Genomic DNA, 20,245 nt, shown 5'->3' with positions numbered 1-20,245 from the left:
GAGTGGATGACCAACTCCAAAGCACCCTCCTCCATCCCTGAGCGGCCCGCTCAAGAACGCTTTCGCTGTCGCTTGCCACCTGGCTTGGCAGCACCTAGAGCGGGCTGGGCGTCCGTACTGCAGCCGGCTCTATGCTGAGGCCTGGCTGGAGGCTGCTGCGGAGGCCCAGCAGAGCAGGGGAACACCCTCGGAGACGAGCAGGCGGAGGATCTGCCACCGGCGGTGGGTGGCAGCAGCGGTCCGCCGGGGCAGGATGTGCCGGATAGCCTCTGTCTGCGCTTGGGCGGCAGAAAACTGCTGAAAAACGCTTCAAAAACGCGAACCAGCAAGAACGCTGATGGCATGCACAGGGGTATTACGAGTTCAGTCTATAGGTATGTGCGTTTGAATATATGTGCGCAGGCGTGTAGTCCTTCCCTACAAATCAACCCTCAACTAACTACTTGTCTGGCCTTATAATTAATAATACAGAATTTTATCGCTTCCACGTAGCCACGCGAACTGGAATTATCCTGACAACGCTTTATCTGTAGATAGGAAAAGGGAGGGGAGGGAGGCCTTCACAGGGAAGAGCCTAGTTGACATTTCAGGACTGCACTGTCATCGCGTCCAAGTGCAGGTCCTTCATCAGATCTGGATACAGCCTGGATACGGCGGACTGCGGTAAACCTCGGGATAAACAGAGAGACTAATATTAGCGTAGACGCCATTCTTCTTATGATGTAACGAGTACATCGGGATTGATGGGAAGTATTCCCGGTTCCGGCTGACCTAATCTATGCAGCCTAACATTGAATTATAAAAGTCTATAATGTGCTATGTGTATGCTAGGTCAAAGAGATGTGTTTTTAGTCTAGCTTTGAACTGACAGAGTGTGTCTGCTTCCCGGACAATGTTAGGAAGACTGTTCCAAAGTTTTGGTGCTGAGTAGGAAAAGGATCTACCGCCAGCAGTCGATTTTGATATTCTAGGTATGATCAACTGGCCGGAATTTTGAGATCGCAATAGACGTGAAGGACTATAATGCGTTAAGAGCTCGCTCAAGTACTGCGGAGCTAAACCATTTAGTGCTTTGTACGTAATTAGCAATATTTTAAAATGTATACGATGTTTAATAGGGAGCCAGTGCAGTATTGACAGAACTGGGCTAATATGGTCATACTTCCTGGTTCTGGTAAGAACTCGAGCTGCTGCGTTTTGGACCAGCTGTAATTTGTTTATTAAGCATGCAGGGCAACCACCCATAATAGCATTACAATAATCTAGCCTTGATGTCATGAACACATGGACTAATTGTTCTGCATTTGTCAATGAGAGCATATGACATAATTTAGATATATTTTTAAGATGGAAAAATGCGGTTTTACAGATACTAGACACATGACTTTCAAATGAAAGATTGGTATCAAAGAGAACACCCAGGTTCCTAACCGACGACGAAGACTTGACAGAGCAGCCATCAAGTGTTAGACAGTATTCTAGATTATTACGAGAGGAAGTTTTTTGTCCAATAATTAGAATCTCTGTTTTTTTCAGAATTAAGTTGTAGGAAATTACTAGTCGTCCAATATTTTATATCACTTATACATTCCATTAATTTAGTGAATTGGTCAGTTTTGTCAGGACGTGAAGAAATATAGAGCTGAGTATCGTCGGCATAACAGTGAAAGCTAATTCCATGCTTCCTAATGATATCTCCCAAGGGTAGCATGTACAGAGTGAAAAGCAACGGTCCTAGTACTGAGCCTTGTGGTACGCCATACTGAACTTGTGATCGATAAGACATCTCTTCATTTACTGCTACAAACTGATAACGGTCAGATAAGTATGATTTAAACCATGTTAATGCAATTCCACTAATGCCAACATAATTTTTGAGTCTATTTAAAAGAATGTTGTGGTCAATAGTATCAAATGCAGCACTAAGCTCGAGTAACACTAATAGAGAGATACAACCACGATCGGATGATAAGAGCAAATCATTTGTAACTCTAATAAGAGCAGTCTCAGTACTATGGTACGGTCTAAATCCTGACTGAAAATCCTCACAGATATCATTTCTTTCTAAAAAGGTACAAAGTTGCACAAGTTAGGCTACAAAGTTACAAAATGCAATACGTCACGTGTCATGCACAGCGTCTCCTCCACTCACTCCAGGTCTGCTGTGCTGTATTGTGTAGCTTAAGTGCAACATGGAGCTTGAAGATGTAAAGAAAAACAGAAAAACAGGAGAATTAACTTTGAGCAAGTGTGGAGGAAAGTCGGAGGTATGGAACCATTTTAAACAAGTCGTGGGCAGCCAGTGACAACATATGTGTTGGCTTTGTCGAGTGCATTAACCCAGTCGAGTGTTTTTTTACGTTTCTTCATTCGGATACATTTGTGATCCATTCCATTCTGAAAAAAACAAACAACGCAGTTTACATGCTTCGTCCTTGTTGCATTATTCATTAAGATAATTCTAAACAGATTTCTGTAGTTCACACAACTCGGAACTGTAGTTGAGAACGTCAGTCAATTTCAGATTTTTAAGCAGTTACTTAAAGCGATGTCAAATCAGATTTGTAACTGTCGTAAAAAGGTACAAAGTTGCACAAGTTAGGCTACAAAGTTACAAAATGCAATACGTCACGTGTCATGCGCAGCGTCTCCTCCACTCACTCCAGGTCTGCTGTGCTGTATTGTGTGGCTTCAGGGCAACACGGAGCTGTAAAGAAAAAAAGAAAAACAGGAGAATTAACTTTGAGCAAGTTTGGAGGAAATTTCTCAGTTTTTTAAAGTCCCCGTGAACCGGAAGTTGCAAACGACTTTTCTCCAGTGTTGTGACGTATTTCCGAGTGAAACGGGATATTGAACAGAGGGCAGGGTTTTACTTAGCGCTCCTCCTCTCTATCTCTCACTCATAGCAGACTAATGGTTTGAGGGGAGTGGTTAAGCGTTTTCAACCCAAGCCGTCAAACCTATGTCATCAGAAAAAGAAGCCATTCCAGACCGGAAGTAACTTTTCAGATTTTGATTAAGATTACCATATGGTAATTTTTATATTTTTTTATATTTACTTGCACGGATTAATTGTTCACCACAAGACTAGTTATATGTAGCCTGACTACGTCAGTGTCACGGGCGAGTGAGCGAGAGACGAGGATTCAAGTGCAGAGAAGATTTAATTAACAAACACAGACAAAAATACAGAAAACTCAGAAAATCAACAGACAGGAACATCAAAGACAGGTAACTCGGACAACGAACCAGCACAGGACTACAAACACAAGGAAGCTAAATAGGGGAACAAACAAAGGAGGGTAATGAGACTAACAGGTGGGATAAATTAACCAATAATCAAATAACAAGCTGGGAGGGGCTAGACAATAGACACGAGCACATGGCCCAACATAACAAACACCCATGTGCAGCACAAGACAGGACAGGCATGTGACATTACCCCCTCCCTACGGAGCGGCTACCAGACGCTCCATAAGACCAGGGCGGGACGGGAGGGACAGACCAGGGCGGGACGGGAGGGACAGACCAGGGCGGGACGGGAGGGACAGACCAGGGCGGGACAGGGGAAAAAAAAAATGTCTGGGACACCAGAGTGGTCCACAGGGTTCAGGAGGCCAGGACGGGGCAGGCTGTGCAAACGGCCAGGGTGGAGACTTTCCTTCAGGCGGCCAGGGCGGAGACTTTCCCTCGGGCGGCCAGGGCGGAGACTTTCCCTCGGGCGGCCAGGGCGGAGACGGCAGTTCATCGTGCGGCCACGGCGGAGACGAACCCTCGGGAGACCAGGAAGTAGACGACCCTTCAAGCGACCATGGCACAGGAACCGACCCCAACTCAGGAACAGGAACCGACACCGGCTCAGGAACTGGCACCGACACCACCAGCTCAGGAACTGGCACCACTGGAACTGGCCCTGGAACTGGCACCACCGGCTCAGGAACTGGCACCGACACCACCGGCTCAGGAACTGGAACCGGTACCACCGGAACTGACAGTGGAACTGGCACCCTTGGCTCAGGAACTGGCACCGACACCACCGGCTCAGGAACTGGAACCGGTACCACCGGAACTGACAGTGGAACTGGCACCACCGGAACTGGCACTGGAACTGGCACCAACGGCTCAGGGACTGGAACTGGCACTGGAACTGGTACCACCGGCTCAGGCACTGGAACTGGCACCACTGGAACTGGCACTGGCACCACCGGCTCAGGCACTGGAACTGGCACCACTGGAACTGGCACTGGAACTGGTACCACCGGCTCAGGCACTGGAACTGGAACCACCGGCTCAGGCACTGGAACTGGCACCACTGGAACTGGCACCACCGGCTCAGGAACTGGAACTGGCACCACCGGCTCGGGCACTGGAACTGGTACCACCGGCTCAGGCACTGGAACTGGCACCACTGGAACTGGCACTGGAACTGGTACCACCGGCTCAGGCACTGGAACTGGAACCACCGGCTCAGGCACTGGAACTGGCACCACTGGAACTGGCACTGGAACTGGCACCACCGGCTCAGGAACTGGAACTGGCACCACCGGCTCGGGCACTGGAACTGGCCCCTCTGGCTCGGGCACTGGAACTGGCACCACCGGCTCGGGAACTGGCACCACCGGCTCAGGAACAGACACCACCGGCCCAGGAACAGACACCACCGGTCCAAGTGTGTGCGTAGCCCACACACACCACATGGCTGTGGCCATAATGGCCAGTGTCGCGGTCACTAAGGGCTCAGGAACAGACACCTCCGGTTCAGGAACAGGCACCACCGGCTCAGAAACAGACACAGAAACAGACACAAGCACAGGCACAGACTCAGGAACAGACACTGGCTCCGGCTCAGGAACAGACACTGGCTCCGGCTCAGGAACAGAAACAGACACAGAAACAGACACAAGCACAGGCACAGACTCAGAAACAGACACTGGCTCCGGCTCAGGAACAGACACTGGCTCCGGCTCAGGAACAGACACTGGCTCCGGCTCAGGAACAGACACTGGCTCCGGCTCAGGAACAGACACTGGCTCCGGCTCAGGAACAGACACTGGCTCCGGCTCAGGAACAGACACTGGCTCCGGCTCAGGAACAGACACTGGCTCCGGCTCAGGAACAGACACTGGCTCCGGCTCAGGAACAGACACTGGCTCCGGCTCAGGAACAGACACTGGCTCCGGCTCAGGAACAGACACTGGCTCCGGCTCAGGAACAGACACTGGCTCCGGCTCAGGAACAGACACTGGCTCCGGCTCAGGAACAGACACTGGCTCCGGCTCAGGAACAGACACTGGCTCCGGCTCAGGAACAGACACTGGCTCCGGCTCAGGAACAGACACTGGCTCCGGCTCAGGAACAGACACTGGCTCCGGCTCAGGAACAGACACTGGCTCCGGCTCAGGAACAGACACTGGCTCCGGCTCAGGAACAGACACTGGAGGTTTGAAGGGCGTCTCCAGGATCCGAGCTAAACGCTCTAAATAGCCGATCAGTGCCCCCCCGGCCATGAGAATGGGCATCTCCCGATCTATCTCCGACTGGGCAGACGTGGCTTGAACCATCTCTGGCTGGGCAGATGTGACCTGAACGGTCTCTGGCTGGGCAGACGGGACGTGAACAGTCTCTGGCTCGGCAGACGTGACGTGAGCAGTCTCTGACTGGGCAGACTGGACGTGAACAGGCTCGGCGGCGGCCATCTTGTCCGAAGACACAGGCTCGGCAGGCGTGACGTGAACACTCTCGGTGGCGGCCATCTTGTCAGGGGACACAGGCTCGGCAGACGTGACGTGAACACTCGCGGCGGCGGCCATCTTGTCCGAAGACACAGGCTCGGCAGGCGTGACGTGAACAGGCTCGGCGGCGGCCATCTTGTCCGAAGACACAGGCTCGGCAGGCGTGACGTGAACAGTCTCTGTTGCGGCCATCTTGTCTGAAGACACAGGCCCGGCAGACGTGACGTGAACGCGTGATTTTTTTTCCCAAACCACTTCAGCGGAAATCCCGCCCTGATTGCCCTACACCAATCACTGATCCCTAAACCTACCCGTCACAGATTGCCTACACCAAACACTGATCCCTAAACCTACCCGTCACTGTAACCTGAACCAATTAAATAGGCTGCAGGGCGGGATTTCCGCTGAAGTGGTTTGGGAAAAAAAATCACGCGACGTGAACAGGCTCGGCGGCGGCCATCTTGTCCGAAGACACAGGCTCGGCAGGCACCATCGGAACTGGGACCACCGGAACAATTATGGAGGGAACCCTTCTCCTCCTCCTGTGTCTTGAGACCACCGGAATTGGGACCATCGGACTCGGGACCACCGGAACTGGGACCACCGGAATAGTCACAGAGGAGGTCTTCCTTCTCCTTCTCCTCCTCCGTCTCCGGACCACCGGACCACCTCCTCCGATCTGATCACCGTCTGACATGGTGCTCTCCTCCTCCAAAGTCCTCTGAACACATCTGGAGAAATATTCCATTAGGGAAATGGAATTTCCCTTCTCCTCTGAAGAAGAAAAAATCTCGCTCCGCTGAATCCACATTTTGGCTGGTTCGTTCTGTCACGGGCGAGTGAGCGAGAGACGAGGATTCAAGTGCAGAGAAGATTTAATTAACAAACACAGACAAAAATACAGAAAACTCAGAACTCAGAAAATCAACAGACAGGAACATCAAAGACAGGTAACTCGGACAACGAACCAGCACAGGACTACAAACACAAGGAAGCTAAATAGGGGAACAAACAAAGGAGGGTAATGAGACTAACAGGTGGGATAAATTAACCAATAATCAAATAACAAGCTGGGAGGGGCTAGACAATAGACACGAGCACATGGCCCAACATAACAAACACCCATGTGCAGCACAAGACAGGACAGGCATGTGACAGTCAGACTTCGTACTTCCGCTCAATTTCATTTCGCTTCTGTACTCAGTCTTAGACAGCGTCATAGCTTTCCGTTTTCCTCCGGCCTGAAAACAGCCGTGCCAATCAACGAACAGAGGGCGGGGTGAGAGCCGTGATGTTGACGCTGATTGTACCGTGGATGCGTAGATTTACTTCACATAATCTGCAAAAGTCGTTCACAGCAATGTTCACTCCGGTATTTCACTCGATGGTTTTTGTTTTCGCATCATAAATGTGTTTACAGTGGAAGTTAGATGCGGCTGAGCATGCGCATAACACACGCCATAACCAAACGTTATGTGATTGGCTTACGGGTAACCAATGATTTTAAACTTCAGACAAGCGACCCCCGCGAGAGAGAAAACACTTCTCTATTATGCCATTCCAGACTCCGTCTACGAAGCAAAGCGAAGTAGCAGAGTTTGGTATTACCAGGCTAAGTAATATGCGCTAACAAATTAAATAGGGTCAATTTTGATTTCACGGGGACTTTAAGCAGTTACTTAAAGCGATGTTAAATCAGATTTATAACTGTAAGTAATAACAAAAAGAATAGAACATAAAAAATAACAGATGGCAGAAATAACATGAACCAAAGTAATAATGACTCACTGTCATCCAGACCAAAACTGGAGAGATCTGGCACAGGCGGCAACTCTTGATCCTGGAGGAATCTGGGACACACAGACACTCCAGATCTTCACAGACCTGGCCTGGCAGACACACCAACTCAGGTTCAGCAGGATCTGCGTCTGGCGTTCCTTGATCCTGGAGGAATCTGGGACACACAGAGACTAACGCGGGTCGGGCCGATATTTCCCGCCACTATCCTCAGGCCAGGCCCTTTATCAAGCATTTGTGTTTTTTAAATCATTACTTTATAATCCTAATTGGGTGGGGAGAAAGCTATGCCATGATCAGAAATATTATATATATTTTTAGCAAAGTAGGCCTAAGTAACAAATGTGTACAAAGTCAAGTCATCTTCATTTATATAGCGCTTTTAACAATGTAGATTGTTCCAAAGCAGCTTTACATTGATAATAGGAAATTAAAGTAAAGTGTTTTGGCTTTATAGCAGCTCTAGAATAAAGTTATTGTCCAGCTAAAGTTAGTTTGATTAATTCACATCCGTCGCAACGATCATTAGTTATTAACTTAGGGGCCGCTAACACGACACCGTATTAACAGAAAACTCTTAAGTTCTTTCTGCGCAAACTTCAAAAACGTGAACCAGCAAGAACGCTGATGGCATGCACATGGGTATTACAAGTTCAGTCTACAGGTATGTGCGTTTGAATATATGTGCGCAGGCGTGTAGTCCTTCCCTACAAATCAACCCTCAACTAACTACTTGTCTGGCCTTACAATTAATAATACAGAATTTTATCGCTTCCACGTAGCCACGTGAACCGGAATTATCCTGACAACGCTTTATCTGTAGATAGGTAAAGGGAGGGGAGGGAGGCCTTCACAGGGAAGAGCCTAGTTGACATTTCAGGACTGCACTGTCGTCGCGTCGAAGCGCAGGTCCTTCATCAGATCTGGATACAGCCTGGATACGGCGGACTGCGGTAAACAGAGAGACTAATATTAGCGTAGACGCCATTCTTCTTATGATGTAACGAGTACATCAGGATTGATGGGAAGTGTTCCCGGTTCCGGCTGACCTAATCTATGCAGCCTAACATTGAATTATAAAAGTCTATAATGTGCTATGTGTAAGCTAGGTCAAAGAGATGTGTTTTTAGTCTAGCTTTGAACTGACAGAGTGTGTCTGCTTCCCGGACAATGTTAGGAAGACTGTTCCAAAGTTTTGGTGCTGAATAGGAAAAGGATCTACCGCCAGCAGTCGATTTTGATATTCTAGGTATGATCAACTGGCCGGAATTTTGAGATCGCAATAGACGTGAAGGACTATAATGCGTTAAGAGCTCGCTCAAGTACTGCGGAGCTAAACCATTTAGTGCTTTGTACGTAATTAGCAATATTTTAAAATGTATACGATATTTAATAGGGAGCCAGTGCAGTATTGACAGAACTGGGCTAATATGGTCATACTTCCTGGTTCTGGTAAGAACTCGAGCTGCTGCGTTTTGGACCAGCTGTAATTTGTTTATTAAGCATGCAGGGCAACCACCCATAATAGCATTACAATAATCTAGCCTTGATGTCATGAACGCATGGACTAATTGTTCTGCATTTGTCAATGAGAGCATATGACATAATTTAGATATATTTTTAAGATGGAAAAATGCGGTTTTACAGATACAAGACACATGACTTTCAAATGAAAGATTGGTATCAAAGAGAACACCCAGGTTCCTAACTGACGACGAAGACTTGACAGAGCAGCCATCAAGTGTTAGACAGTATTCTAGATTATTATGAGAGGAAGTTTTTTGTCCAATAATTAGAATCTCTGTTTTTTCAGAATTAAGTTGTAGGAAATTACTAGTCGTCCAATATTTTATATCACTTATACATTCCATTAATTTAGTGAATTGGTCAGTTTTGTCAGGACGTGAAGAAATATAGAGCTGAGTATCGTCGGCATAACAGTGAAAGCTAATGCCATGCTTCCTAATGATATCTCCCAAGGGTAGCATGTACAGAGTGAAAAGCAACGGTCCTAGTACTGAGCCTTGTGGTACGCCATACTGATCTTGTGATCGATAAGACATCTCTTCATTTACTGCTACAAACTGATAACGGTCAGATAAGTATGATTTAAACCATGTTAATGCAATTCCACTAATGCCAACATCATTTTCGAGTCTATTTAAAAGAATGTTGTGGTCAATAGTATCAAATGCAGCACTAAGATCGAGTAACACTAATAGAGAGATACAACCACGATTGGATGATAAGAGCAAATCATTTGTAACTCTAATGAGAGCAGTCTCAGTACTATGGTACGGTCTAAATCCTGTCTGAAAATCCTCACAGATATCATTTCTTTATAAAAAGGTACAAAGTTGCACAAGTTAGGCTACAAAGTTACAAAATGCAATACATCACGTGTCATGCACAGCGTCTCCTCCACTCACTCCAGGTCTGCTGTGCTGTATTGTGTAGCTTAAGTGCAACATGGAGCTTGAAGATGTAAAGAAAAACAGAAAAACAGGAGAATTAACTTTGAGCAAGTGTGGAGGAAAGTCGGAGGTATGGAACCATTTTAAACAAGTCGTGGGCAGCCAGTGACAACATATGTGTTTGGCTTTGTCGAGTGCATTAACCCAGTCGAGTGTTTTTTTACGTTTCTTCATTCGGATACATTTGCGATCCATTCCATTCTGAATAAACAAACAACGCAGTTTACATGCTTCGTCCTTGTTGCATTATTCATTAAGATAATTCTAAACAGATTTCTGTAGTTCACACAACTCGGAACTGTAGTTGAGAACGTCAGTCATTTTTAGATTTTTTAGCAGTTACTTAAAGCGATGTCAAATCAGATTTGTAACTGTCGTAAAAAGGTACAAAGTTGCACAAGTTAGGCTACAAAGTTACAAAATGCAATACGTCACGTGTCATGCGCAGCGTCTCCTCCACTCACTCCAGGTCTGCTGTGCTGTATTGTGTGGCTTCAGGGCAACACGGAGCTTGAAGATGTAAAGAAAAAAAGAAAAACAGGAGAATTAACTTTGAGCAAGTTTGGAGGAAATTTCTCAGATTTTTAAGCAGTTACTTAAAGCGATGTCAAATCAGATTTATAACTGTAAGTAATAACAAAAAGAATTGAACATAAAAAATAACAGATGGCAGAAATAACATGAACCAAAGTAATAATGACTCACTGTCATCCAGATCAAAACTGGAGAGATCTGGCACAGGCGGCAACTCTTGATCCTGGAGGAATCTGGGACACACAGACACTCCAGATCTTCACAGACCTGGCCTGGCAGACACACCAACTCAGGTTCAGCAGGATCTGCGTATGGCGTTTGCTTGATCCTGGAGGGACCTTGGATACACAGAGACTAACGCGGGTCGGGCCGATATTTCCCGCCACTATCCTCAGGCCAGGCCCTTTATCAAGCATTTGTGTTTTTTAAATCATTACTTTATTATCCTACTTGGGTGGGGAGAAAGCTATGCCATGATCAGACATATTATATATATTTTTAGCAAAGTAGGCTTAAGTAACAAATGTGTACAAAGTTGCACAAGTTAGGCTACAAAGATACAAAATGCAATAAGTCACGTGTCATGCGCAGCGTCTCCTCCACTCACTCCAGGTCTGCTGTGCTGTATTGTGTAGCTTAAGTGCAACATGGAGCTTGAAGATGTAAAGAAAAACAGAAAAACAAGAGAATTAACTTTGAGCAAGTTTGGCTTTGTCGAATGCATTAAACCAGTCAAGTATTTTTTTACGTTTCTTCATTCGGATCCATTTGTGATGTAAAAAAAAAAAAACACTTGCATCACAAACAATAAGTGTAGGCTATTGTGATTGTCAAAACATTTGGTAGCATAACTGAACATAATTTTATTAAGTTTAGTGACAGCATGGTGCAATAATTGGTATAGGCTACTGCTTTTATTATTGCTTGATACAAATTTTACAATTTCAAATTAATTCTTGTGGTTTTTATTCCGATCTTGATTCAGTTTGGACACGTATTAGGTACAGGGCGCTACAGCGCTACAGCGATCTGTCACATTTAAAAGCGGCAAAACGGTAGCCTATTTATTTTGAATTTGGTAATAAAATTGACAGAATCTGAGAGCTGAGAATTTGTATCATATCAAAAGTAACTGTTGTTAATGTTAAAACAACAGTTAAAAAACAAAAGTAAATGTTAAAGTTTCTGTTGTGTCCTCTTTGGTTCGCAATTTTTTTCTGCGTGAGAAAATGGGTGTGTGGCTGTGAGAGCATGTGAAAAGGGCCAATTGCGTGAGTCTCACGCTAAACGCGTGAGAGTTGGCAGCTCTGATATAGCATGCTAATATATGAGACTGAACTCCAGCAGCAGCTGTTTGTGACTGAACACATCTGTGCAGATCAGGTGAGGAACCAACAGGAGAAGAGATGGAAAAATTAAACTAACAAGAGAAATATCATGCTGAAATGAATCATAGGTTAGCAGAGTATGATCTTAGAACACAGCATGTTAAAAAGAAAAGAATAATAAAACAGAATAAAAGCCACCCAGAGCAAGAAGATTTAAAACAGGAAACCGCAGCAAACCATATAAACCACGAACAATAGGGGATCAGAAAAAATATCATACATTTCAACGTACAGTATGTCATTTTTTTCGCCGCTAGGGGTCGCTAACCTCTTACAATAACAAAGGCGTAGTTTGATGACGCAACATTTGCTAAGAATTATGGATCTTGTCGTCAACGTCAAGCCGACCGATCTAATAATGTTTATGGATGAGTAAATACATCGATGCTTTTATCATGACTGTGATATGAAGCAGGTCGGGATTACTAAGAGACAGCTATCACACGCGACTATATATACTACTATACACGGGATATAAAAGGAATATGGACATTTCATTCTACCGAACTACACGCAAGTGCAGAATTACAACTCACAGGTCAGTTTATTAGACAAATTAAACTTGTGAGGTAACGCAGTGCTGTTTCACTTGGTTTAACATTACACTAGCACACTAAACTGCATTTGAATGTCTTGAAATTGATGTTTTAGTTTGTCTGTATGAGACTAGCAGTAAGCTAGATCAACATTAGAATAACATACAGATCATATTATAACATTTTATCATTGTTGAACTATATAACATTGATTAGTTTTGTGTAAATGTGCTCACCTGTTTAATAAAGTACATGTAGGAGCGGTCGAAGTCTCGGACGTGGAGCTCTCGGCATCCCGAAAACACCGTGCTGATATTGATTCTCGTTTTAGTTCTCATTTTTTATCCAAAGTCTGCTTGCCATGGTCCATAATGTTTGAATGAAACAACAACAGCGTGCAAATAGACATTGCGAACTACATTGTCCACGTATGTCGCCTTGGTTACTATCAGAGGGCTCTGGTTCATAACTCTGGTTACCATGGCAGTACGAGCGGAAACCAGGGACAACGCGGATATGACGCCATTGACTGTGACAAAACGGAAATAAAGAAACGGTACGTGTCTTCGAATTAAATTAAAATTTCTCCTGGTTTGAAAGTTGTTGGAAACAGTCGGGATAATGTAAGTACACAACTAAAAAATATATATAACATAGATATAGTGCTTTTTGCTATTTTTAAAGCAAAAAAGTTACATATTGTGCCTTCCAGGGTAGTCAGAGTGGTCCTAGCCGCTGGAAAAAGAATAAACAGAGCCCAGGTAATAATGACTCACCGTTTTCCATTCCAACAGACAACAACTCTTGATTGACAACAGACGGTGAGTGGAGATCTTCACAGACCTAGTCCGACTCAGGCCTAGGTTTAGCCACTGACTTGATCTCGGATGAAACTCGGAGAGGCATTGGCTGGGATTTGTAGTCCAAGATGCTAGACACTGTCTGGGTCGTAGCATAGGAAGAAGTTCTTTACAGCCTTACCAAATCTCCGGAAAAAGGCACGCACTGCTTTCCTCTTCCTTCCTTTTTTAGCTTTTCCTAAAATGAAGAAAAACGATTAGCAAATTATTAGAAACATCTCTGTGAATGACTATTAAAGCTGCACGTACTAATCAATACAATTAAAGGTGAAAATAGTACAACAAATATAATTTTCAGAATTTTAAGCAGTTACTTAAAGTGATGTCAAATCAGATTTATAACTGAAAGTAATAACAAAAAGAATAGAACAGAGAAAATAACTGATAATTATCTTATCAGTATTATTGTTAGTTTCTTTTTTTTACAGAAACACTGACCGACAATGTCTTAAGCAATTCCAGTCCTAATTTCAGTTAAAATGACAAATATGCATTCTTACGTTCTCATTCATACTGTTACCAAGTGTGAGTTGAGTGAGAAGTCACCCAGTAATCGTGTCCCACTTTTATTTCTGCATACATATGAGTTTTGATTTGTATTAATGTCCTAAGTTACCTGGGTTGTTCTGCGCAGGTGCATCTGTCGGGCTGCTGCGTGGTTCTCTCTCAATAAACTCAGCAGTGCTGGTCGTTGTTTGGGCGTAATCGGACATTGATTCAATCTCAAGCGCATCCGTGTCTAGAGTCGGCTCCTGTCTGGTTGTTTGTGGACTCTCCTGTGAAAACACAGCAGTGCTGGTCGATAGTTGGGCGTAATCGAACATTGGTTCAATCTCAAGCGCATCCGTGTCTAGAGTCGGCTCCTGTCTGGTTGTTTGTGGACTCTCCTGTGAAAACACAGCAGTGCTGGTCGATAGTTGGGCGTAATCGAACATTGGTTCAATCTCAAGCGCATCTGTGGCTGGAGTCGGCTCCTGTCTGGTTGTTTGTGGACTCTCCTGTGATAACACAGCAGTGCTGGTCGATGGTTGAGCACTGCTGCTATCCATTCCCTCAGGCAAGTACTCTAATTTGTCCACGAACACGTCGCTGCTGCTGCTCTCCCTCTCCTCAGGCAAGTACTCTAATGCGTCCACAAACACATCGCTGCTGCTGATCTCCCTCTCCTCAGGCAAGTACTCTAATGCGTCCACGAACACATCGCTGCTGCTGATCTCCCTCTCCTCAGGCAAGTACTCTAATGCGTCCACGAACACGTCGCTGCTGCTGATCTCCCTCTCCTCAGGCAAGTACTCTAATGCGTCCACGAACACATCGCTGCTGCTGCTCTCCCTCTCCTCAGGCAAGTACTCTAATGCGTCCACGAACACATCGCTGCTGCTGCTCTCACTCTCCTCAGGCAAGTACTCTAATGCGTCCACGAACACGTCGCTGCTGCTGATCTCACTCTCCTCAGGCAAGTACTCTAATGCGTCCACGAACACGTCGCTGCTGCTGATCTCACTCTCCTCAGGCAAGTACTCTAATGCGTCCACGAACACGTCGCTGCTGCTGATCTCACTCTCCTCAGGCAAGTACTCTAATGCGTCCACGAACACGTCGCTGCTGCTGATCTCACTCTCCTCAGGCAAGTACTCTAATGCGTCCACGAACACATCGCTGCTGCTGATCTCCCTCTCCTCAGGCAAGTACTCTAATGCGTCCACGAACACATCGCTGCTGCTGCTCTCCCTCTCCTCAGGCAAGTACTCTAATGCGTCCACGAACACATCGCTGCTGCTGATCTCACTCTCCTCAGGCAAGTACTCTAATGCGTCCACGAACACATCGCTGCTGCTGCTCTCCCTCTCCTCAGGCAAGTACTCTAATGCGTCCACGAACACATCGCTGCTGCTGCTCTCACTCTCCTCAGGCAAGTACTCTAATGCGTCCACGAACACATCGCTGCTGCTGCTCTCCCTCTCCTCAGGCAAGTACTCTAATGCGTCCACGAACACGTCGCTGCTGCTGATCTCCCTCTCCTCAGGCAAGTACTCTAATGCGTCCACGAACACATCGCTGCTGCTGCTCTCCCTCTCCTCAGGCAAGTACTCTAATGCGTCCACGAACACGTCGCTGCTGCTGATCTCACTCTCCTCAGGCAAGTACTCTAATGCGTCCACGAACACGTCGCTGCTGCTGATCTCACTCTCCTCAGGCAAGTACTCTAATGCGTCCACGAACACGTCGCTGCTGCTGATCTCCCTCTCCTCAGGCAAGTACTCTAATGCGTCCACGAACACGTCGCTGCTGCTGATCTCCCTCTCCTCAGGCAAGTACTCTAATGCGTCCACGAACACATCGCTGCTGCTGATCTCCCTCTCCTCAGGCAAGTACTCTAATGCGTCCACGAACACGTCGCTGCTGCTGATCTCCCTCTCCTCAGGCAAGTACTCTAATGCGTCCACGAACACATCGCTGCTGCTGCTCTCCCTCTCCTCAGGCAAGTACTCTAATGCGTCCACGAACACGTCGCTGCTGCTGATCTCACTCTCCTCAGGCAAGTACTCTAATGCGTCCACGAACACGTCGCTGCTGCTGATCTCCCTCTCCTCAGGCAAGTACTCTAATGCGTCCACGAACACGTCGCTGCTGCTGATCTCCCTCTCCTCAGGCAAGTACTCTAATGCGTCCACGAACACATCGCTGCTGCTGCTCTCCCTCTCCTCAGGCAAGTACTCTAATGCGTCCACGAACACATCGCTGCTGCTGCTCTCACTCTCCTCAGGCAAGTACTCTAATGCGTCCACGAACACATCGCTGCTGCTGATCTCCCTCTCCTCAGGCAATGCATGCTGAAACAATTTGCGTCTGCTGCTCTCACTCTTCACAGGTAAGTGCTCATATAAACCAATAAAATATAACCTGGACAGAAGATCGCAAAGAAAGAGCATTGGTTATTGTATTACCCAAACTTCTCTACTTGATAATATATGCATCCCCCCTCTCCCTACTCCCTTCCTTTCCCCGATTCAAGTCACTAAAAGTTCACTGAGAATGTCTATATATCACATATGATGTATCTTGTGAATCTATTGTTTTTCCTTTTCATGTTTGGTATCATTTTAAATGTCGCAGTGCGATTGGTAAAATGGTTTTAATTTCATTGCAGTCATTGGTATTATGAGAAAACTCAGGAGAATCCTGTTCTCCTCTTTGGGTGGTGTCTCTTCACGATATCTGATAATTCTCCCCTCTCCCCCAAAACCAGGTGTTTACCCCTGGGGTACATGAATTGACCCAAAACAACTCATTTGTACAAGCATTTTGTTCTGGTCTGGGTATTTAATGGTAAGTGGCAGAGCAGTCTTTGGGAACCTGTAACTAGTAAAACCCCCATACAGTGCTGTGTCAGTGTTTTCCCAAGTCTTACACTTGGAACACACTCACACACGACTGTGTCTCTGTCAGGAATGCATTGCTTACTCTTAGAGTCATCTTTGAGTAATTGATGTCATGTATTTATTATTTCTGAATTGGCTTTTAATCATTTACTTGTGTAATTGGCATCATACATTTTTACCTGACAAATAAAATGTTATATTTGAATTATTCTGCATTATTCTGAAATCATTATTTCTAGTAGATTAATGTGTAGTCTGGTGTTTTCCGCAAATCTCCTCTAGGAGGATAGATCAAACCGAAGGCACTAATGAATGGAGCATGGAGCACATCATTAGGGAAACCTTCCGATTTATATGGATTCAATTTGAAATGTAATATGCAAAATAACAATGCAATGTGTAAAATACATTTCTGTATTTAAATTTACATTTTTCCATTACATTTGTGCAACATTTGGTGCAAAATGCAAATTCAATTCAATAATTTAAATTAGCATATTAAACATATTACTTTGCTAGTTTTAATATGTAAATTGAATACATATTTTAACACTTTATAAGATGCAAAATTAAAATGAAATTGTATTAAAGAAATGAATAGCCTAGATAAGTTTAACATGTTCAAGAAAAAACTGTAGCAAAATGATCATTTAAATGTTATTTTTCTTAATTGCATTTACACTCACAGTTAAGACACTTGCGATTGCATTAAGTACTGTTCTTTTTAACTTTTTATTCATCAATGAATCCTGAAAAAAGTATCATAGGTTAAAAAATCAGCATATTAGAATGATTTCTGAAAAATCATGTGACACTGAAGACTGGAGTTATAGCTGTTGAAAATCCAGCTTTGCATCACAGAAATAAATGATATTTTTAAAGTATATTAAAATAGAAAACCATTATTATATATTATATTATTTTATCATTATTTTTAACCCATAGCAACGCGTTTTGGCAACGACACCGACGACCTCAGACTAACAGACACCAGAAACGTAAAAACAAACGTGAATTTAGGCTACTTTAGTTTTGTACACATTTTCATGTTAATTATAACCAAATGCATTTTGTTTTATTGAACACAATTATCATTGATATTTGTTTGAGGGCACTTTTGATTAATTTTGAAAAAGGACAGGGGCTCGAGCACCCAAAAAAGCGCTGAAAGACATTCACGTAAGTTACCTTGGCTCGCACTGTTGGATTTTGTCGTTGGGCCAGTCCGGTCCTTCATCCACGGACACGTCTCTGGTTTCCTCCATCGTCGGGACTGCGTTTTTTAACTGCATTTCACTACTGTGTCAAAGACTGCGTGTTTGCACTACAGAGTAAGTTAACTGACTGACTGACCACTCGCTGAACTGATTCTCTCTGCCTGTGACGTCATGAACAGAACTGGCGCGCCTGTGACGTCACATGACCGTCAAGCGCGAAGCTGCTCCTCAAGCGAGATCAACGCGAACTGTGTAAACACATTAACAGTCATCATTTACCTTGTCTCGTTCGTTCCCATCACAAATAAAGATATTTTGAATGAAATCTTTGACTGACAGTCAAGGAAACTACCACTTTGTCACTTCAAAAAGTTCATAAAGAGATTGTTAAACTAATTCGTATGAATCGAGCCAGGGCCGGCCCTGACCAATTTGCTGCCCTAGGCAAGATTTTACCTGGTGCCCCATGCATCGCAGCCCATTTTACCCCGTCATTGTGTTCATGATTATTTAGCATATAATATATATATATATATATATATATATATATATATATATATATATATATATATATATATATATATATATATATACACACACACACACACACACACACACACACACACACACACACACACACATTACAGCCTAAACAGAAATACCAAGAGCATTACATCTAACATTCAAGTCAAGTCCCCATTATCTTATATAGCACGTTTTACAATACAGATTTAATGTGAACTTTGCTATTTTGAATAAACCTGTAAATAAATATCATTACTAATTTTGGAAAATCAATTTTAAAAATGCCATATACAGTACAGGTCAAAAGTTTGGAAACATTACTATTATTAAAGTTTTGAAAGAAGTTTCTTCTGCTCATCAAGCCTGCATTTATTTGATCAAAAATACAGAAAAAATAATAATATTGTGATATGTTATTACAATTTAAAATAATTGGTTTTCAATTTATTATACTTTAAATTCTCATTTATTTCTGTGATGCAAAGCTGAATTTTCAGGATCATTACTCCATCCTTTAGAAATCATTCTAATATGATGATTCATAATCAAAGTGGAAACAGTTCTGCTGCTTAATATTTTTCCATAACCTGTGATACTTTTTACGAAACTTTGATGAATAAAAAAAAAAAAGAAAAAGAAGAAACTGTTTTAAAAATAGAAATCTTTTGTAACAACAATATACACTACTGGTCAGTAATTTGGGGTCAGTAATTTTTTTCTTTCTTTTTTTGAAATAAATCAATACTTTTATTCAGCAAGGATGTGTTAAATTAATAAAAAGTGATCGTAAAGAAGATTTATATAATTAGATTTTTTTATTTTTTTATAAATGCAGTTCTTTTTAACATTTTATTCATCAAATATATTAGGCAGCAGAACTGTTTCCAACACTCATAATGAATCATCATATTAGAATGATTTCTAAAGGATAGACTGGAGTAATGATGCTGAAAATTCAGCTTTGCATCACAGAAATAAATGATAATTTAAAGTATAATAAATTGAAAACCAATTATTTAAATTGTAATATCACAATATTATTATTTTTTTCTGTATTTTTGATCAAATAAATGCAGGCTTGATGAGCAGAAGAAACTTCTTTCAAAAACATTAAAACTAGTAATGTTTCCAAACTTTTGGCCTGTATTTATCCCCCACAAAACTGCACAACTGTAGAGTAAAACATTAATAAAAAAAAGTGATAATAAAAAATGCGTCTTAAAACTGACATGATTGTTACAAAATCACACAGTCTGGGGCCTCTCTGGAGAACTCAGAACAACTGCTAACATTAAGTTTAAGGTAAAAAATAACTGCCATGAAATTATAGTATCTTACTCCAATGCAATAAATTGTTCATACACTACATCACTTTACCTCTGTCTTTATCCCCTTTTATCCTCTTCTCTTCTTTTTGGCACTGTATCTATCGCAGACTATATGCTCATTTATAAAGTGTCATGTAAATTCGGCCATCCGTCACAATCAGGAAACTTTCACCGTGTCTAGGACTAGCGCGAGCTGCCAGGCCCGTTTCTACGAGCTGTGTGTTAACAAAAGCAATGCTGTCTACATTGGATGAGGCGGGCACGCTACACAACAAATTACCAACAACTGATCGCGCGCGCTCTGTTTCTGACGCACTTCAAGCACTCGCTGGGCGGGGGAAGATTGAAGAGCCGGACTTTTTTTGCTTTATTTGGTAGTATTTCGAATTAATGGTTTTAAAATAGTATTATATATATAAAAAAAAAAACTAAAAAAAAAAAAAAAAATCCACTCGTTCACTCATTCTGGCG

The sequence above is a fragment of the Scardinius erythrophthalmus genome, assembly GCF_964197995.2.
Source record: "Scardinius erythrophthalmus genome assembly, chromosome: 2".
NCBI lineage: Eukaryota > Metazoa > Chordata > Actinopteri > Cypriniformes > Leuciscidae > Scardinius > Scardinius erythrophthalmus.
The sequence above is the reverse complement of the archived record's forward strand: the minus strand, read 5'-3'. Positions refer to the sequence as shown.